General features: G+C 42.9%; 1 protein-coding gene across 2 annotated transcripts in view; it reads right to left on the minus strand.

The window, feature by feature from the left end:
* Window positions 1–15,208, minus strand: part of sec24d (SEC24 homolog D, COPII coat complex component) — a 150,639-nt gene extending 135,431 nt beyond the window's left edge. Inside the window, exon 1 of one of the 2 annotated variants that reach the window (XM_033023499.1) lies at window positions 15,023–15,208. The gene's annotated coding sequence lies outside the window, so the exon portion shown is untranslated. The remainder of the gene's footprint in view (window positions 1–15,022) is intronic. The other variant, XM_033023504.1, reaches the window with a different exon arrangement.
* Between the last annotated feature and the right edge of the window lie 917 nt (window positions 15,209–16,125).

The following is a 16,125-nucleotide window of genomic DNA, read 5'->3' on the forward strand; positions in this document are numbered from 1 at the left end:
CCAAGTCTATCCAGTCTTTCTTCATAAGACAGTCCTGACATCCCAGGAATCAGTCTGGTGAACCTTCTCTGCACTCCCTCTATGGCAATAATGTCCTTCCTCAGATTTGGAGACCAAAACTGTACGCAATACTCCAGGTGTGGTCTCACCAAGACCCTGTACAACTGCAGTAGAACCTCCCTGCTCCTATACTCAAATCCTTTTGCTATGAAAGCTAACATACCATTCGCTTTCTTCACTGCCTGCTGCACCTGCATGCCCACTTTCAATGACTGGTGTACCATGACACCCAGGTCTCGCTGCATCTCCCCTTTTCCTAGTCGGCCATACCCTAGTCGAATATAGAAACAGCCCACGGAGTCAAGAAGCAAGAGTCACCAGGTTTTTTATCGCCATTTTCAAAGTCCTATCTGCAGCTGGCCATAAAGGCCCGTTGCAGCCTTCACCTCCATCCAGTCGTCCTGCAAACTGTCACCCCTCTCCTTGCCTGGCCATCTTCAACCTTTGTGCCCCGAGGGCACCTATCACAGCCGACTTTGAGGGCGTGGAAGGTAAGACCCCTGGTTCTTCTTGCCGGCCCTTTATCCAAAGTCTGCCACCGCCGGCTACTCCCTCCACCCACCTCTCCGATTTCTGCTCTTCGGGGACAGGCAGGTGCCAGGGCTCTGTGGCTTCCCTCTTCCAGGTCTGCGGTGGGTGAGCCGGGCCTGCTGTCGGGATGTGGCTGAGGCTCGCCGGGACCATCTCCCACCCCTGGCTCGCCGGGATCTTTTCGCCTGGCTCCCCATTCACTGAACTTACTCGTTCATCAATTGGGAAATAGCTTGCTGGCCCTTTGGAAATCTAGACCTTTTGTGTTTCTGTTGTCACTCGCTCTGTTGGCCAAGCAAGCTTCCCTATCAAGATCCATTCTATCATTAACTTTTACACTTTTTCGTCTCCAGATATCCTGATTCTCCTTGACAAATTTTCCTTATATTTTTGACCATCTTCATTAATCTGACAGGTCCGTGGTTCCATGAACAGGAGGTATTCCCTTTATAACATGTAAGAAATAGAAATGTGAACAGGTCATTTGGTACCTGGTTGTTTGCTTTACCTTTTAATTAGATCATTTCTCATTACCTCAGTGCCACTTTCCTGCACTTGCTTCATACGTTTTGATTCTCCCAAGATCTAATAATCTATCTATCCTTTTCCTGAAGTGATTAAGCCCCTACTGCCTCCTTTTGTAAAGGAATCAAACATTCTGAGATGTTGAACCTGATATTAGACCCCCAGCTCGGGGAATCATCTCCGCATCTACTCTGTCAAGGCCCTTATGAAATGTAAATATTTCAAACAAATCATCTCTCATTCTAAATTCTGCAGGGTATACCCCGAGTCTAACTAATGTCTTGTTATGCGATGAGCCTACCATCCCAGATATCAGTTTGAGAATCTTCCCTTTAAATATGACACCATCAAGCACAGATGCCTGGCGTTACCCATTTTTTAAATTAATTATTAAAGATATATTGTCATGTGTCAAATCTCAGCTGAGAAAATCTGTGGATGTAAGCCATCTGGCCCGGAGCTTTTATCCTCTTTGAATTTGATTAGTTTATTTAATATATCCCCTTTTCCTATTTTAAATTAACTTAGCACATGTCTCTTCTCATCATTGACTATCTCATCTACTTGTTATAAATGGCAGGTTGGTACCAATGCAAAATAAAGATGTAATATTTCTGCCATTTCCCTGTTGGCACCTGTATTATTATGATGTCTATCTGTTCATGGCCTTCTTCCCATCCCAGTTTTTGATATGCCTGTAACATACTTTACTATTTGTTTATGGTCTTTGATAATTTAATTTAATTTTTCAGACTCATCTGTCTACTTTTATCCTCATCCTCTGCATTCTTCTGCTTAATTTATGCCTCTTTCCTTAGTTGGTCCTTTGTATTTTTCTTCATTCATCTTACAAACAGCAAAACCATTTTCCATTTTCTTTATTGTTTCTTTGTGAGTTGAAGGAACAATATTGGCACGTGATTGATGAGCTAGCTTACAAGCTGCAGAAGACTTATTTACTGTAAATACAGAGGCCGTCAATGTGACTGCATCTACGGGTTGACTTCCGATGAACTTTTTTGGGTTTGTTGATTTCCTGCCAGCCTGCTAGCTCTGATGCAGAATTTGGCATTAGTCAAACTATTAATAACATAATTCACACTTGCTTTCAGGTATGTCTGTGCCAAGCAGTATTATTATGGCTGCTGAGTTAACATTTTAGTCATTAATGCTAGAATATCGACCACATCTTGTGCTCACTTCCCTCATGATCATTTCTGTCTAGGTCAATGCAAATCATAGGCAAGAGATCAATCCTTTGAGGTCAATCCTGGTCACAACCAAATTTGCCAAAGTAAACTAATGTTATGAGTTTACTAGAAAGTAAAATGAATACAAAATATATTGCTAGCTTCTAAAACTGGAATCCAGAACTTAAAAATACTTAAGGTTAGCATCTATAACAAAATTACACACCTACCTATTATATCTTTAAGATAGAAAAGTATCTTGTGGTGAGAAATAGATATCATGATATGGCAGAAATATGTGACAGAAAGCTTAGACAATGGTCAACTAGCCAGTAACATCAGAGACCCCACACCTTCACTTCACCCCTGCCATCGGGTAGAAGATACAGAAGCCTGAAAACTGTAACATCCAAGTTCAAGAGCAGCTTCTTCCCCACAACCATCATGCATTTAAACACTACAACCTCCACACATGCTGAACCATTTCTGTTGTTTAACATGATGTTTACAGAGTACTATGTTTACATTTCCGTTGTGCTACTGCAAGTAAGAATTTCAATGCTCCATTTCGGGACATATGACAACAAAATTTGTGGGGTCACTATTATTTACAATTAGTTCACTACTTTCAGCAAATACTGTTTATTTTATGGTGAGTTACTACTGAATGCTGTAAATTTCAAGCTTTTGATCCAATTTGTGTCATTAAGTGATTAAACAGTGTTGCACATTAAGTGATTAAAAGGTGATTAAATAATGAGATCGTGAGATGGGAGAACATGCCAGGAAATTAAACCTGAATTAGAATGAATCACGGGAAGACACAAAATGCTGGAATAACTCAGCCGGTCAGGCAGCATCTCTGGAGAGAATGAATGGGTGGTGTTTTGGGCCGAGACCCTTCCTCAGACCCTTCTCAACCCGAAACATCACCCATTCCTTCTCTCCAGAGATGCTGCCTGAACCACTGAGTTACTCCAGCATTTTGTGTCTACCTTCGATTTAAACCAGCATCTGCAGTTCTTTCCTACACGTAGAATGAATCACAACAGGAAGTGTCCAAACCAATTATAATGGGCAGGGCTTCCACAGAGATAAGAAATTTAGTAACGTGGTGTCAGGGCAATAACCTCTCCCTCAATGCCAGCAAGACGAAGGAGCTAGTTATCGACTTCAGGAAGCGTGGTGGACATTTTTTTGCATTTTTTGCAGACATGAGCATCTGGTTAAGGCTTTGTCACGCCCATTTGTTCCTTTGCATCAATAAGAATGATCACTTTCATACCAGTTCCATTAAAAAAGTTAATAAAAATATTGTATATGTCAATATGTGACTGTTAATATCCTTTTGGGGGAGTTATAGTGCAAATGAATGATGCAGGAGCAAACAAAATTACCACTAAAATGCAAGGAATCAAGTTTCTTGATGGCACTAAGGTACTCAGAAACATTCTCAGAGTTTTCCCTCCTGCATTGAGCATTTAGTTTAGTTTAGTTAAGTTTAGAGGTACAGTGCGGAAACAGGCCCATTGACCCACCGAATCCGTGCTGACCAGCAATTCCTGTATACTCACACTACGGAAAATTTACAATTATACCAAGCCAATTAACCTACAAACCTGTACATCTTTGGAGTGTGGGAGAAAAGCAGAGATCCCGGAAAAAAAAAACGCCGTCACGTGGAGAACGTACAAATTCCATACTGCTGTGCAACCATTTCAATTGCACAGTGCATTTTGTTTGGAATTGAACAAATTAACTCTTCCAAGCCAAGGCGCTTAAATAATTACTTAAAGTATAGTATGAGAGGAGGTAAGGCAAAGCTTAGAAATCAAGAACTTGGGGCCAGTCAGACTAGATGTAAAGTTTGCTGTGCCTAAATACCTAGAACAGCTGTTAGTTGGGTGACTACAGGGCTAAGGAATTATGGGAGACTGAAAGCTAAAGTATCCCAGCAGAAAACAGATGACTATTGAGATGTGATAATTGAGATATTGGGAACAGGGATCTGGTTTACAAATGGCAGGCATTTGAAGGGCAGCTGGAAGAGCAATGGAATAGCCCAACCTGAAAGGAAAAAGGCATTAATGTGCATTCTAACAAAAAGAATGGAAGCAAGAGGTAGGTGAATTATACTTTAGACATGAAACTATGGATCTATACTCTTGTGAAAGAAAATATGTGGAAGTTCAGCTTACTAGTTAATAGACAACTGAAAATCCAATTTGCTTGGTTCAACCTGAGATGGAACTTGAACATAATGGGATGGTGTACCATGACCGGATAAAAGTTTTGGCATAAGCTTAGAGAATGATGAGAAAGTTATTATACAATGTGAAAGAACAGTGAGTACATGCAATGAAGCACAAAGAACTTGTTGAACAGGAAGACTAAGATAAAGCAGAACAGCATGTGTAAAGATATAACCTCGAAGCATATTAATATAGAGTAAATGTTAGATGGAGATAGATCATTTAGATATTCTTAAAAGTAATGAGAAGAAATAATGCTAGCATTAGTCAAGTTAGCTCAATGTTAAATAGAAAATTACAGAAACGTGAATAACACATAAAGAAACAAACTGCAAGATTCAGTGATTTTGAAATTGGGTAGAGATAAGAATTAAACTGCAACAATGTTATGCCAAAATAGTCACAAGCCATCTACAACAGTTGCAGGCAAAGCACCTATACAGGAATAGATTATAGGTGGTTTGAAACTCTTAGTTGGGTTAGCTCAACAGGAGAACCAGCTTGGATTGACATGGCTTTTAGTTCTGAATGAATTTCCTCAAGTCAACGTATAGACAAATCAATTTGTTGAATCTTGAATCTTGGAACCTTACGAATAGGACCATTATAAAATATGGTGGCAGTGTTATGGAATTGGTCACATCTCCAGGCTTCCCAAAGTCAACTGGAGAACCTTGCAATTCACCCAAGCCTGGATATTGAAGAATCCAATAATATAATGCAAAAACAATATGTGGGTGGAAAAGAATGATATGAAAGGGCGTATGAATGAGGAATTTAAGGTTGTTAAGATCGAGAGAATATCGGAATCAGCACAACTTCAGCGACTGGATCCTCAACTTTCTGACCCACAGACCACAATCAGTGACAACACCTCCTCCACAATAATTCTCAACACCAGTGCCCTTTAATGATACATTCTATCCCCGACTATACCCCCTGTACATTCATGACTGTACTGCCAAATTTGGCTCCAATGCCATCTACAAGTTTGCAGACGACAGCACTGTGGTGGACGGATCATAAACAATGATGAGATGGCGTCCAAGAAGGAGATAAGAAATTTAGTAACATGGTGTCAGGGCAATAACCTCTCCCTCAATGTCAGCAAGACGAAGGAGCCAGTTATCGACTTCAGGAAGTGTGGTGGAGTACATGTCCCAAACAGCACCTATTGTGATGAGAGGTTCAAGTTGCGAGGCATTATTATTATTGACGATCTGTCGTGGACCAACCATATTTAGGTGACAGCCAAGGAGGCACACCGACCCCTCTAAATCCTCAGAAATTCAGCATGTCTCCAATGACTCTTCCAACCTTCTACAGATGCACAATAGAAAACATACTGTTGGGTTGCATCACAGATAGACACATTATGCTTATGTAACTCAGCAGGTCAGGCACCACCTCTAGAGAAAATGGATAGGTTCAATTTTGGCTTGGGACCCTTCTTCAGCCAGATTATTGTGGTGGGAAGCAAAAAAAACCCAAAAAACTGGATAGATCAGGGCCAGGAACAGATTACCTCAAACTAGGAGGTTCCCTGATAGGCGATTGTTGGCTAGAGATGGTGTGATCCCAAGAGGAATACATTGTTGTGAAGAACTGGTTAACTGACATTTAGTGGAGGAAGGAGGGGAGGTTACCTAAAATTAGAGAATACAACATTCATACCACTGGGTTGCACCACACATTGGTTTGGGAACAGATCTGCCCAAAATCACAGGAAACTACAGAGAGTAGTAGATGTTGCCCAGTCCACCATACAGACCAGACCTCCCACCATCAATTCTGTCTACACTTCACGCTGCCTCAGAAAAGGAGCCAATATAATCAAAGACTTATCTCAACCCGGTTATTTCTACTTCTCCCTGCTCTCACCTGGCAGATGTTTGAAAGCACGCGCCATCAGACTCAGGAACACTTTTTTCCTTTCTGTTATTAGGCTTCTGAACAGTCCTTCCGTAAACCGGGTACTATCTGATTCACATCTCCTCCATTGTGGACATTGGGCTTTGTCTATGGAACTGTTGTGCTACAATGCTGATATCAAAATTGTGAGCCGACTGGGAACACGGCCGGAGGCCTTTATCAAGGTACCGCGGTATCGATGCCTTCCGGATCGCCGCATAGAAGCCCAGGTCGGGGCCAGGCCGGGGCCTCGCGGGTCGGACAGAGGAGCCAGGCCTCGCATGTCGGAGTCCGGGTCAGCGGAGCGGCCAACAGAGCCCGCGGCTGGGGCCCGGGTCGGCACCATGGAGGCGTGAGATGGGGCGTCGACAGCGGTGAGGCCTCAGTGGTGGTGAAGCGGCGGCAGCGGAGAAGCCTCGCGACGGTGGGGCTTCGGTGGTGGTGAAACTTCGCGACGGTGGGGCCTCGGCGGTGGTGATGCCTCGCGGCGACAATGCCTCGCAGGTCGACCCGCGGGCGACGAGAGCGTGGAGGACCACCGTGAAGGGGGAGGGGAAGAACAATGGAGGACCCAGCGTGGGGGGACTGCCGTGAGGGAGGTGGGGGCCAGAACAATGGACAATGAGGACCCGCAGTGGGGGAAACCGCTGTGGGGGGGGGGAAAACAAAAGGAGGAGCCGGCGTGCTTTGTAAATTTGTCAGCGCCGTGGGTGGCTGCTAATTGTATAAATTGGGTATACAGCAAAGAATTTCACTGTGCCTAATCACATGTGACAATAAAGTATTCCATTCCATTCCATTCCATGAGTGTGTTGGAAGAAACTGAGGATGCTGGTTTAAACCGAAGATAGACACAAAATGCTGGAGTAACTCAGCGGGACAGGCAGCATCTCTGGAGCGAAGGAATGGGTGACGTTTCAAGTTGACACCCTTCTTGAGACTTGTCAGGGGAAAGGGAAACGAGAGCGATAAACGATATTGTGAGCTCTGAATCTTCGCCTTTGATCTATCTATTGTGCTTGAGTTTGATTACATTGTATTTATGAATAGCATTATCTGATCTGATTGGATAGCATGAAAAACAAAGTTGTTCACTGTATCTCAGCACACGTGACACATGTAAATCTACATCTAAACCTAAATATCCTTTGGAATCTGCATATTTGTACATGTGGGTGGAAAGAAAAGTCATAGCTGAAGATGTTCTGATTATAAACAGACAGGTAAGAATGAATAGACAGATAGATACAAAAAGCTGGAGTAACTCAGCGGGACAGGCAACATCTCTGGAGAGAAGGTATGGGTGACGTTTCGGGTCGAAAGGTATGGGTAACATTTCGGGTCGAGACCCTACTTCAGAAAGATCGTCAGAACGTCTGAAGAGGGTCTCGACCCGAAACGTCATCCATTCCTTCTCTCCAGAGATGCTGCATGTCCCGCTGAGTTACTCCAGCCTTTAGTGTCTATCTTCGGTTTAAACCAGCATCTGCAGTTCCTTCTTACACAAAGGAAAAAATAAGTTACTTGATATCCTCTTCCCCCCTCCCCCTATCCCCCTCTCCCCCCCTCCCCCCCTCCCCCCTCCCCCTATCCCCCTCTCCCCGCCTACTCAACCTCTCCCTACAGCTCAGACCCTCTAGTCCTGGCAACATCCTTGTAAATCTTCTCTGTACCCTTTCCAGCTTGACAACATCTTTCCTATAACATGGCGCCCAGAACTGAACACAATATTCTAAATGCGTCCTCACCAACGTGATCTCCCAACTTCTATTCTCAATACTCTGACCGATGATGGCCAAAGTGCCAAAAGGCTTTTTGACCACCCTATCTACCTGCGACTCCACCTTCAGGGAACCATTCACCTGCACTCCTAGATCCCTCTGCTCTACAAGACTCCCCAGAGCCCAACCATTCACCGTGTCGGTCCTGCCCATGTAAGACTTCCCAAAATGCAACACCTTACATTCCTGTGGATTAAATTCCATGTTCTACTTTCAATGATTGGAAGAGGAAACAAACAGCCGACAGGAATAATTGCTTTACTTATGCAGCATCTTTACCAAAGCAAATATAGAATAGAATAGAATAGAATCTTTAATTGCCACGCAACCAGGGTTGGTGGTATTTGGGTTCGGTACATGATGGTACACTGCTTTTGTTACATACCATTAATAACACAGATCACCGTAATAAAGGGCATCCATACCACATCACAAATCACAAATCTCACCAACAATACATAGTGCAAAAGAACAAACAAAGACCATAGACAAGACACTGTATACATCAAAAGTCATATTATTGTCTGATTATTGGACGGAATTGAGAGTTCTTATTGCTGAGGGGAAGAAACTGTTTTTAAAGCGGGTGGTTTTAGTAGCAAGTGACCTGAGGCGCCTCCCCGAAGGGAGAGACTGAAAAAGGTGATTTGCTGGATGGGAGTGGTCCGAGATGATCTTTTTTGCCCGTTGTGAGGTACGTTGGAGATAACTGGAATGGATTGAGGGGAGGGGGGAGTTGATGATCCTGGAGGCCTTGGAGACAATGCGTTGTATTCTGTGTAGTGAGTGACTATCGGTGTTACCGTACCAGACTGTGATTGAGGAGGTGATGATGCTTTCAATGATTGATTGATAGAAACGGACCAGGAGGTGTTTATCGACTCTGAACTTTTTGAGCTGTCTGAGGAAATATAGGCGTTGTTGACCTTTCTTGATGACGTGGTCTGCATTGATGTGCCATTTTAGATTATTGGAGATATAGGTGCCTAGAAACTTAAATGAGTTTGTGGAGGTTATGGGGTGAGAGTTGACATGGACCGGGGGTTTGTGGTTTTGATTGCGTCTGAAATCTATGATGATTTCTAAGGTTTTTGAAGTATTAAGCTGGAGGTTGTTGTCTGCGCACCATTTGACTGCGCTATCGACTGTTAGATGGTATTGTGATTCTTTGTTGTCTGAGATAAGGCCAATTATTGTTGTGTCGTCTGCATATTTAAAAATTTTAACTGAGCTGCATTAGGATGTGAGGTTGTTGGTGTAAAGTGAGAAGAGCTGGGGTGACAGAACGCACCCTTGGGGGGCTCCTATGTTGAGAGTCAAAGGGCTGGAGAGTTTTTCACCCACCTTGACTCTTTGCTGTCTGTTTGTTAGAAAGTGTAGAATCCAATGGCACATGGCTGGGTGGATGCTCATGTCCAACATTTTATTGTAGAGTTTAATCGGGTGTATAGTATTAAAGGCCGAGCTAAAATCTATAAACAGGATGCGTGCATAGGTGTTCGGTGATTCCAGATGATGAAGGGAATAGTGAAGAGCTAAGTTGATAGCATCCTCAACAGACCGGTTGGCCCTATATGCAAATTGGAAAGGGTCCATGATGGGGGCAGTGTGGGTTTTCAGATGGGTGAGGACTATTCACAAACATTAGGAAATAAAATACAAGCTATGATGGCAAAATACTTATGTTGTTAGGACAAGAAATACAACAGCAGACATAAGATCTGGAGACAAGTTGAAATCCTGTCGTGATAACTGGCAAATTAAAAATCAGTTACTTAAATAAATGCAATAAAAAGTTATTAGGATAGTTGACCACCTAATTAGTGTAAAATCTCCTTTAAGGAAAGAATTAAGGAACAACTGTACCATCCAGTCTCAGGAACAGCTTCTTTCCAACTAACAAACTATTGAACACGACGACCACCAACTAAACTCCGAACTCTAGCTAGACTCTGCCTAGGCCTTTGAGCTATGTTTTAATTTTGCACTTTATTGCTTTTTTTTTGTGTTTATTTAACTTGTTTTGTTTGTTTATTATATTTACTATTGATTACTATGTTTCCAAAACCTGGTATGCTGCTGCTGCGGGTAAGAACTTCACAGTTCTTTTTTGGGATATATAACAATAAAACACACTTAACTTGAGATTTATATTTGCTCATCCTAGTGATGTCAAATCTTCAGCAATACTGTTATCCAGTAACTGCCCTTAAAAGTGGTCAAGTTCAAGTGAGTTTATTGTCATGTGTCCCTGTATAGGACAATGAAATTCTTGCTTTGCTTCAGCACACAGAACATAATAGGCATTTGCTACAAAACAGATAAGTGTGTCCATATACCATGATATAAATATATACACACATGAATAAATCTGGAATGAATAAATCTGGCAAGTCACTTAGATATTCCAAACTCGTAAAAAATGTATAGGAATTAAATAGGGATGAGCACCTGACATCAATCTAGACAGTGGATCCATACATGAAAAAGATACATCCAGGCCTTGGTAACTCACTGAACCTATATTCACTAACATCTGTATAAACTGCATCTTACAGAACTATTTCACAGGTGAGTCAAGCAGTGGTGTAACACTAATATTAGGTTAACATTACACTGCTCATTCACCGGACGCAGATGATTCAGTGACTAGGAGAGTGGGATTGGGCGGTACTTTTAAGGCAGAGATAGATACATTCTTGATTAGTACAGGTGTCAGAGGTTAAGGGGAGAAGGTAGGAGAATGGGGTTAGGAGGGAGAGATAAATCAGCTATGATTGAATGGCGGAGTACACTTGATGGGCCAAATGGCTTAATTCTACTCCTATTCCTTATGACCTTAAGGCACAGTGGTGCAGCTTGTCGACCCACTGCCTCACAGCGTCAAAACAAGGGTTCAATCCTGACCTTGAGTTCTGTTTGTGTGGAGTTTGCACATTTTCACCGTGACTGTGTGGGTTTCCTCCAGGTGCTTTGATTTCCTCCTCCAACCCAAAGACGTGTGGGCTTGTCGATTAATTGTTCTCTGTAAATTGCCCCACAGTGTGCTGGGAGTGGATGCCAAAATGAGATAACATAGAACTAGTGTGACGGGTGATCGATGGTCGGCATGGACTTGGTAGACTGAAGGGTCTGTTTCCATGCTTTATCTCTAAACTAAAACACAATTGTATTCACTAAACACAGGTTTTATTTCTGCAGCACTTTAGCAAAGCAAATGTCACCAAATTCTTTCAGCTAATATCAGATCCTCATCCATCACCATCCGCAAGCATATCAGGAAAGATCCACCACGGGTGATAGTAAAGTGATGTATAATTCGGGAAAAAGTAACCCTAGTAATCGTCACCATTAACTCCACACCTCATTAAGTCTGAAGGCATCTGGTCCAACCTGGAGTAGTTATTCTCTTGTTCATTACCACTTTCTCCCCTCCCCAAGCTGATAAATGAGTACTCCTGTATGCTACGAGGGTGCAGAATGAATTCTGGGTGTGGGACTCCCACGTTTGTCATCTACAGTGGGTTGTTAACATCATCACTGAGTACTGGCAAACTCCCAAATGACACAGACATCTGACACTATCTAATGCTTGGCTGATAACAGAACCAACTCAAGGGAAAATGTACTTAACCTCTTTCTCACCTATTCATGAAAGAATTGATAAGGTCCCAACAAAGGTGAAGTCCTATTTTCACAGAAGACATCGTCCATTCTGTTCTGCGACATACAAAACTACCCAACAGTTCAACACTTGAGCAAACATGAGGTAGAGAGGTTCAGTGGCAACAGAAATGATTTGGAGAGGATGTTGAAGTTTGTGATGTTCCCTGCATCTAATATTGTTAAATGATGAAGTTGTGCAAAGTCATGCATATGCCATTGGTTTAATCAAGGAGATGTGCAGGGCAAGTATTTTACACTGAGGGTGGTGGATGGCTGGAATGTGCTGCCAGGAGTAGTGGTGGAGGCAGATACGACACTGGAATTTAAGAGGTTTTTAGACAGGCACATGGATATGTAGGGAATGAAGGGATATGGATCAAGTGTAGGCAGATGAAATTAGATTATATTGGCAGCATGTTCAGCACATACATGGTAAGTTGAAGACCCTGTTCCTGTGTTCTTTGTAATCTGGATTTGAATCAATCATTGTTTATCGAAAGAAAAACGAAAAACACTGAAAATAATCAACTGAAAATGAAAACTAAAAATACTGGAAATTCTCAGTGGGTTCTGGCAGTGTTTTCGAAGAAACAGTTAATATTTCAGATCAAATCAAAGACTTTCCCTTAGACCATTGCTTATTATTGCCTAAAGCCACCTTACTGAGAATAGTTCACCAACAGTTATTAATAGATTTCTACAATTAAAACTCTACTGTGTAATAAGGGTTTACTGTTTTGGAGATTGTTGTCAGTATAATTCAATCTCAAATTACCAGAGGCTAACTGTTCTACTATGAGATACAGGTTCTTTGGAAGTGTAAATACTGCCTTTGTAAAGATCCGAGCATGATTTCCAAGTTTTTATTGAATAAAAATGAAACGCCCAATCAGACGCTGAAAGCACGTTTGGGGTGGCATTTGGGACAGCACAGAAATCCAATGTAAGTGGTGGAAGCAACTTACAAAGAGCCCACCCATCCCATCAGGGACCTCTTGTCCTAAAATACTATTCGCATTTTAGTCTCATCCGTCACTTTGGAACCCACAAAACCAGTGGAAGCAAGTCATCCTTGTTCCAGGGGTCTGCCTAATAAGACAGGAATAATATATGGAATGTAGGAATGTGGGCAAACATTGCCAGGTAAATTTAAACAAATTGAAATAATTAGACAATAATATTATATGCTAGAATATAGAATAACACAGCGCAGTGACAGACACGTCAGCATGTCAATGTCCATTCCAAACATCATGCCAAGTTTAACTAATTTCCTCTGCTTGCACGTGATCCATATTCAAATCCATAATAGAAGGGTACTGGCCCAAAACATCATCTGTCCATTCCCTCCCCGTATGCTGCCAGACCCGCCGAGTTCCTTTTGCACTTTGCATTTTACTCAAGACTCCAGCATTTGCAGTCTATTTACCTCCATGATCTTACCCCTCCATCTAAAACGAAACACAAAGTACAGAAGGACTTCAACGGAGTTAGACAATATCAATGGTGGAAATGGATAGCGGCGTATTCTCCTCCCTCCACAGACATTCCCTGCTAAAGGGCCTGTCCCACTGTACGAGGTAATTCAAGAGCTCTCCCGAGTTTAAAAAAAAATCAAACTCGTGGTAAGCACGTAGAATGTTCATAGCAGGTACGTCGGAGCTCGGGACGTCTCTTAGCGGCTCGTAACGCTAACAGCAGGTACTCGGGAAACGCGGTAAGCTCGTGAAGACTTTTCAACAATGTTGAAAAATGTCCACAAGAGCCCCGAGTACCTACAAGCGGCTATTACCGTAATTCTCCGAGTTCGAATCAGGGGAAACTCGGGAGAACTCTTGAATTAGCTCGTACAGTGAGACAGGCCCTTAAGTTCCTCCACGACTTTTGTTTTCCACAAGATTCCATCATCTGCATTTTCTTGTGTCTGCCTATCTGAAAGATTTGTAAATGCCACTATCGTATCTGCCTTCACTGCCAACCCATTCCAGGCACCAATCACTCCCTGTACAAAAAGCGTTCTCTGCACATTTCCTTTCAATTCTGCCCCTTTCGCATTAAAGCTATGCCCTCAAGTCTTTGACACCCTGGGAATAAGGTTCTGACTGTCTACCCTATCTAAGTGATGGATACAGTCCTCACAGCAATTAGGTAAGGTGGTGGTGGTAGAAGGTGGAAAGCCCAGCATGATCCAAAGAGCTGATTCCAGAACTGAGGCAAGAGTGATTATCCTTGACATTAACAATACTTGTGTGTGGACCAACAACCCTAGTACAACTGAAGCCAATCACCATGGGCTCAAAGGTGACTCGCCACCTCCTTGCCAAGGCCAATTAGAAATGAGTAATCAATGTGAGCTTTGCCATCAACATCCAGTTCATGAAAAAAATAATTTAAAAACAAATGAATTTGGTGAATTTAACAATATTCAACCAGAAATTTCATGGAATCAACATTTGTGGCAAACATCAGGAAAAATGGATGGAAAGAATGAGCTATACAAATATTATCATTAATCCAATAAAATTCTTAAAGATAGTTTCAATTGACAAATTAAATATGATAAAAATGAATTTCAAAAGTATGTTTTCAAAACATGTAACTCCTATTGATCAGAATTTGTAATGCTTAACTTTGTTTCAATATTGGAGCTGATTCAAACGCCCATGTACATATACATTTGCCACAACTGCACATTATTGGTTGCAGCTGATGCAAGGCCTCACGTCTCAGGCACAAACTTCCATTGCGAAATAAAGTCACATGAATTCAATGAAAATGTTATAAAGTCCCTAAAACGAGTATTGGTATAAATGCTGAGATATGAAATGCCAACGACAGCCATCCTCCTGTACTGACACCTCAGATTAGTTAACAGGGCTGTCAGTGAATGAAATGCCACGTCAAACTACCCACGCGTTTGAAATTTACGGATGTCTTTACTCCTTATATCGAGTGAATAAATATTTCGGTTGAAAGTGTTCGGTATCATAGCAACTGCCGGTGTCTGAAGGGGGGTTAAAAAGATCTCAGCAAATAAGCAACACTTAAAATAGACGGTTAAACAATCAACATGTAACAATGTTTAAAAAGCACGGTTGTAGTTTACCTTGCGATCGGTGAGTGTCGTGTGCTTCTGTCTGTCTATCTGTGTGTGTGTTGGGGGTGCCCGGTGAGTGAGTGGGTGAGTTGGCTGCTGCTGCCCTGTGGCCGGGACTCGCGCTCCGGTGCAACGTTCTATCCAGCAGCTGGGGAAGTGCCACGTCAAAGAGCCGCCGGCACTCACTCTCACGACGCACTGCGCCTGCGCGGCCGCCCGGCTCCCACAGGCACACGTCAGCGCTGAAGGACAGACAATAGGAGACCGGGGATAGACACAGAATGCAGGAGGGGCTCAGTGGGACAGGCTGCATCTGTGGAGAGAGGGTGTAGGAAGAAACTGCAGATGCTGGTTTACACCCAAGATAGACACAAAGTGCAAGAGTAACTCAGCGGGACAGGCTGCATCTGTGGAGAGAGAGTGTAGGAAGAAACTGCAGATGCTGGTTTACACCCAAGATAGACACAAAGTGCAAGAGTAACTCAGCGGGACAGGCTGCATCTGTGGAGAGAGGGTGTAGGAAGAAACTGCAGATGCTGGTTTACACCCAAGATAGACACAAAGTGCAAGAGTAACTCAGCGGGACAGGCTGTATCCGTGGAGAGAGGGTGTAGGAAGGAACTGCAGTTGCTAGTTTAGACAATAGGTGCAGGAGTAGGCCATTCAGTCCTTCGATCCAGCACCGCCATTCAATGTGATCATGGCTGATCATCCCCAATCAGTACCCCGTTCCTGCCTTCTCCCCATATCCCCTGACTCCGCTATCTGTAAGAGCCCTATCTAGCTCTCTCTTGAAAGTATCCTGAGAACTGTCCTCCGTCGCCCTCTGAGGCAGAGAATTCCACAGACTCACAACTCTCTGTGAGAAAAAGTGTTTCCTCGTCTCGGTTCTAAATGGCTTACTCCTTATTCTTAAACTGTGGCCCCTGGTTCTGGACTCCCCCAACATCGGGAACATGTTTCCTGCCTCTAGCGTGTCCAAACCCTTAATAATATGATATGTTTCAATAAGATTCCCTCACATCCTTCTAAACTCCAGAGTATACAAACCCAGCCGCTCCATTCTTTCAGCAAAAGACAGTTCCGCTATCCCGGGAATTAACCTTGTAAAC

Source organism: Amblyraja radiata, chromosome 1 (genome assembly GCF_010909765.2).
Source record: "Amblyraja radiata isolate CabotCenter1 chromosome 1, sAmbRad1.1.pri, whole genome shotgun sequence".
NCBI classification, from domain to species: Eukaryota; Metazoa; Chordata; class Chondrichthyes; order Rajiformes; family Rajidae; genus Amblyraja; species Amblyraja radiata.